Source organism: Alexandromys fortis, unplaced genomic scaffold (assembly GCF_014885135.2).
Source record: "Alexandromys fortis isolate MF-2015 unplaced genomic scaffold, M_Fortis_MF-2015_v1.1 scaffold_339, whole genome shotgun sequence".
Classification (NCBI taxonomy): Eukaryota; Metazoa; Chordata; class Mammalia; order Rodentia; family Cricetidae; genus Alexandromys; species Alexandromys fortis.
In genome coordinates this window covers 799,902-806,418 of record NW_026068234.1, presented here as the reverse complement: position 1 = coordinate 806,418, position 6,517 = coordinate 799,902, and positions in this window count along the sequence as shown.

The following is a 6,517-nucleotide window of genomic DNA, read 5'->3' as shown; positions in this document are numbered from 1 at the left end:
GGATCAAACTAGAACCTCTGCATGTGGGTGAAAGCTGTATGGCTTGGGTTTTTTTGTGGAGCCCCTGGCAGTGGAACCAAGATCTATCCCTGCTGCATAAGCGGGTTTTTTTTTTGAGCCCATTCTCTATGGTGGGACACCTTGCTCAGTATCACTGCAGGAAGAAGGGACTTGGTCCTGCCTCAACTTGATGTGCCAGGCTTTGTTGATTACCTATGGGAGACCTTACCCTCTCTGTGGAGTGGATGGGGTAGTAGGGCTGGGGGAGGTAGGGAAAACAGTGGTTGCTATGTAGAATGAGTAAGAAAAATTTAAATGCACTGGGAGCCATGCTCCTTTGAACTACACCATTGGCACTTATCCTGTGGTGTGACCCCATAGATAATAAGTGGGAGGTCTGCCCCACTACTAACAACAGGTCAAGATTTTGCTTGTATTTTCCCAGAATAAGCAGATAAACCAATTTGAGTGCCTGGGCGAGTTGTCAAGCCATTTATGAAGAATGGAGTGACTGATGTTCATGATGCACAGCCTTTTGCTTGACATAGGAGAAAAGGATCTGGTTCACAGAGATAATACTTGCTCATGAATACAAAATGTGCAGAACCAGGAGGAGAACTCTGAAGGCAGAGTTATCAACAGATTGGATGACCTGTACCAGCTTCCCCTATAACCTGGGGAGCCATTAAAGTTGTGTTCTAGCTGCCCTCACTCCCCCAGACTGACAGCGGAACTTCCATATGGTCTATAATTGACAAGGTAGTTTGTGATCTTTCTGCCTGGTAGTTTTCCACAGAAGCAGTAGAGGTATAAAAGGCTCTAGCTCAGGGAAAAATAAAGATTGGTCTTCTCCGTGTCTCAATCCTGGCACACACACACCCCACTGCCAGACTAGGCATACAGGCCACACAGGCCGGCAAAAGTCTTACTAATGCAGACTGAAATGTGTCCCTGGAGGGGCCAGAGACAAGACCTTATACCCTATTCCTGCCTATGTATTTCAAAATTGTCAATAATTTTCAGCCTAGGCTCAGTCTTTGCTGTGGGCTATGGTTAGAGACCCTCCATTTCTAATGCCAGTCTCTTGGAACCCTAGTTTGTTGATTATATACAGTGACAACCCTAAAATAGATAACCTTCACCCTCCCCAGAAAATTCATCTATGATTTCTCCCGTTAACAGCTTTTCATCTAGAGCCTGCCTTCCTCATATGTTTGGGTTTTGCTTCCATGAGGGTACCTGCATCCACCACTGATTTTGTCTCCATGGCAAAGATAGCCACAGGAGACTTTGCAATTTGCATAAATAGTCAACCCCAGGGAGAAGAGTACTTTGTGTTACCGTACACCTCCCCCCAGGCCAATGGTACCAAGGAACTCTCATTCAGGAATGGACCCATGGCCAGGATCAAGGGCACTTTTCCAATACAGTCCCTAAATGCTCCATTGATGCCCTGTACAATTTCTCACCCAAATATCCGCTATTTATGTGATCTTACAATCTTCGTGGAGGTTGGGATGTCTGCCCTGAATGGATCCTACAATTTCAAGGATGTTTGTCTGCCCACTGCCCTTGACAACTTTCTGGGGGTCAATCCTTCTTAAATACATTCACAGGACAATACCCCTCCTATATTATCTGCAGGATCAATGCCTGATAGTGACTGGCCACTCCAATCAATTGGGGCTTTCCTTATATTTGTAACTGTGGTCTGCTTAGATCTGATATTTTGTGATGATGCAGGGAGTTAATTTTTTTGCCTCCGCTTATGGTGATAACTCATAACCTTAAAGGAAAGGTTCCTCTCTGCCGCACCACCACAGCCTGGATGCCTAGACTAGTGGGGGGAGGGGGGAGGCAGAGGGCCTGGGTTTGAGAGACAGAAGCTTCTTTTCAGGTGGAAGAACAGCAACATTTATTTAATTAATAAATGGGACCTCATGAAACTTAGACACTTCTGTAAAACAAGGTCATGGTCAATAAGACAAAACAGCAGCCTACAAATTGGAAAAAGAGTTATAAATCCCACATTGAACAGAGAATTGATCTCCAAAATATACAAAGAACTCAAAAAGCTTGACAACAAAAGGACAAATAATCTAATTTTGTAAAAATGGGATACAGACCTAAACAAAGACTCTCAACAGTAAAATCTTAAAGGACTGAAAGACAGTTAAATAAATGCCCAACATCTTTAGCCATCAGAGACATGCAAACCAAAACTTTGATATTCCATATTACTCCTGTAAGAAGGACCAAGGTCAAAAACACTGATGATAGCTTATAATGGAGAGGATGTGGGGTAAGGGGAATGCTCCTCCATTGCTGGTGGGAGTGTAAACTTATATAGCCATTTTGGAAATCACTATGGCGATTTCTCAGAAAATTAGGAAACAATCTACTTCAAGACCCAGCAATACCACTTTGGGGATATACCCAAAAGACACTCAATCATACCACAGAGAGAGACATGTGATCAACTACATTCGCAGCAGAATTGTAATAGCAAGAACCTAGAAAGAACCTAGATGCACCTCAACCAAAGAATGGGTAAAGAAAATGTAACACATTGACACAATGGAGTACTACACAGCAGTAAAAAAAATGACATCTTGAAATTTGCAGGAAAATGCATGGATCTAGAATAAAAATGTTGACTGAAGTAACCCAGACCAAGAAAGACAAATATGCACTCACTCATAAGTGATGCTTAGACATAAAGCAAAGAAAAACCAAGTTCTCTCTTCAGAGAACCTAGACAACAAAGAGGACCCTTAAGAGAGACATACAGGGATCTACATAGGATGGTGAAAAAGACAAGATCTCCTGAGGAAATTAGGAGCATTTAGTCACAGGAGAAGGTAGAGGAGGAAAGGGGAGGAAGGAATGCAAGTGGGGAAAATTTACAGCTAAATAAAAACAATTTTAAAAAATGAATTGGTTCTTTGAAAACAATCAACAAGACTGACAAACTTGTAGCCAAAGTATTGAAATGATGGAGAGAAAAGAACAATATTAATAATATTAGAGATGAGGTGCTAAGGCTGGAGAGATTGTGCAAAGGTTAAGAGCACTGCTGCTATTTCAGAGGACCCTGGCTTGTTTGATTCCCAGACCCTACTTGGTGGTTCACAACCATCTGTAACTCCAGTTCCAGAGGTTCCAATGAACTCTTCTGGCCTCTGTGAGCATTGCATGCATGTGCGGCAAAGACTTACATGCTAAAAGAACTTAAACACTAAAATAAAATAATAATTTTAAAGAAATACAAAAGTACCGGGCAGTGGTGGTGCACGCATTTAATCCCAAGACTCAGGAGCAAGAGGCAGGTGGATCTTTGTGAGTTTGAGGCCAGCCTGATCTACAGAACAAGTTCCAGAATGCCTAGGGATGTTACACAGAGATATCTTGTCTCTAAAAATAAAATAGAATAAAATAAAGAAGGAAGGAAGACAAAAGAACCAATGTAATTACTTTTACCTTCTCAGATAGTAGTGCAGTAAAACTAGAAATCAGTAGCAAGAGAAATTGCACCAAGATGTGGAGGTTGAACAATACAGTTTTGAAGGAACAGTGGGCCTTTGGAGACACCAACAGGGAAGTGTAGACTTTCCTGGCATCAGATGATAATGGCTGCGATAATTTCCACAGCTGCATGAAAACTTTTAATGATTTCCTAGATTGTAAAGTTTCTTTTCTGATGTAGTCCAACTTGGGAAAATCACACACATCTTCAGACAGAGCCTGCATTCTTATTTAGTTGGTTTAGTCAATTACCATGGGATCCACATTGTCTTGGGAGAGTGAAATTTTCCTTGGAGGGCATCAGAATGATGCACAGTTAACAAGGCCACTGGCGCCACTGGTGACAAGCTGGTCCGTGTCCACTGGGAAGAAGAGTCCTCTTATCTTGCCCCTTATTTAGTCATGGCTCCTGCTAGGCAGCCTTTCCAAGACGCTTCTTGCCTATGATGCTTCATGCCTGTGGGATCCACACTGCCCTGAATAAGACTTCCAAAGTGCTCAGCACTCAGACTGAGAGGGAGGTATGGCAACCTTTCCACTGTTATTCTCTTCTCCCCGTCTACCATCCCTACACTTTGTGTGTTTTGTTTTGGTTTCAGATTTATATTTCCCCTACTTCTCTGTCAGTTTAGTCTATCTCATTTATTTTTTTCTGTACAATACTTCTCTTGATCTTCATAAACTTTAAATATTTTTGTTTTTAATTTTTATTCATGTATATTATTGTATGGTGATTTTCCTGCATGTATGTCTGTGCCCCACATGAGTGCAAAGCCCCAGGAAAACAGTCAGAGATGTCAGATGCCCTAGAACTGGTATTACAGACAATTGAGGGCATCTCTGTGGTGTTGGTAATCAAAGCCAAGCTCTCAGTTAGACCACCCAGTACTCTTAACCACTGAGACATCTGAAGCCCCCATTTTCCTCCTTCGTTAAGACTTTTTCATCTGATCTTGTCAATGATTCAATCTCATGAGAATATTGCCCATCTATGACATTTTAGAATTCTACAATATTTGGAGGGATGTTACATTTTATAGGAATTTTCACATTCCTCTTCAAGCCTAGGTAGTCATGACATTATCTTTGAAGGTGCATTTGCCGTTTTCCAGACGCTGTATGCAGCATTCTGTCCTAGTCTCTGTCTTTCCTCCCGGACAACAGTGCAGTCTCACAGAGCAGTGTTGCAGTATTCCCTTCAAGGTGGTGGCCTTGGCTTTATGTTTCCTGTATATCTCTGTTGCTTGCTATTGTTGTGCTTTTATTTATTCGGCTCCTTTATTTTAGATTTCATCTGAAATCATTTTCAATATAATTGCATTGTTTATTTCACACACACATTTCTACAAGAGACACTCTACAGTTCATTTACATAAAGGACTTTTTTCATTCTGTCATTGCCAAGATATTCATTTGTTTTTAACATGGTGGGAATTCGGAGTTTTTCCACTTTCTTTTTTGTATGATATATGCACGTATGTGACTTCGTGTGTGTACAGGACAGACAATGACATCATGTGCCTTCCTCTACCTCCTCCTAATTTTTTGAGACAGGATCTCTCATTTAGCCTGGAGCACATCAGTTGGCTCAATCAGCTGCTCGATGGGCTTCGGAGATCCACCTGTCACCAGCCTGTCTAACCCACCACACTCAGCCTTTGCATCGGTGCTTGGTGTTTGAGCTCACTTTCCAGTGCTCGCATGACAAACACTTTGATCTCAGAGTCATCTCTCCAGCCCTGCTAAGTTTCTCTATAACACACCATGATAGACATAAAATTTAGTCTAACAGCAAACTAGACCATTGATGATCCTTTCTTTCTTTGACATTGGTTATACAGTCACATTAGCTTCTCAATTCATAAGTCCTGAAGGCAAACCGTTGTTGCTTTACCATTACTTTGTTGTTTTGTTACACAGTTCTCCAGAATTATTTCTTAAGACTTTTTTATATAATTTTTATTTTATGTACATTGGGGTTTTGCCTGCATTCATATCTGGATGAGAGTGTCAGATCCCCTGGAAATGCAGGTACAGACAGTTATGAGTTGCTATGTGGGTGCTGGGAATGAACCTGGATCCTCTGAGAGCAGCCTGTGTTCTTTACCACTGAGCCATCTCTCCATGTTCTCTAGCTCAAAATTTTATATCCCATTTTCTCTTTCATCTGTTTGCTTGGTTAACTGCAAGAAGACTTTGTTAAGATTTCCCATCAAGGTGGGGATGGTGACAAACACTTTGACTTCCAGCACTGGAAGGCAGAAAGAGGCAAGCAATCTCAGTGATTTCAAAACCAGTCCTGTCTACAGAGTGAGCTCCACGACAGTCAGGGCTACACAGAGAAACGCTGTCTTGAAAAAAAATTTTCATCATATTGCTTCTGGTCGTTATGCCTCCTCTAATGTTCTAAGTTTGAATATGTATAGATGATATTTGTGTATTTTTATTCTCTAGTTTAAGTTTAATGTTGCTGCAAAAGTTGGTTGATTGCATGTAGTAAGTGTGTCCCCTTAGCATTTCTTCTGTGACATAAAATTTACTTAAGGTGAAAAATTTTTTGTTTGCTTTTTTCTTGTTTTTGAGACAAGGTTTCTCTGTGTGCCACTAACTGTCCTGAAACTCGCTTTGTAGATCAAGCTGACCTCAACCTCCTGACATCCACCTGTGTCTGCCTCCCAACAGATAGGAATAAGGGAGTGTGCCACCACAATCTGGAAAGTTGCAATTTTTTGAATTTCAAAAATAGTGCATTATAATCTTTTTAGATTCCATTTTCCATTGAGATCATCTTCCTGTGCAAGTCATAGTGTGAGTCTGTTTCATCTGGGTTCAGATGACAGCCTGGCATTTTATCCCAGAATTCTTATTCTTTGCAGGAACAAATAGTAAAAACATGGCTGCTGGAGGGAATTTTCAGGACCGTGCTGAGTAACAAAATTATGAAAAGTTAGGACATTTAAGAGTAGATGCAGAGCAAGGAGAAAAGATGAGT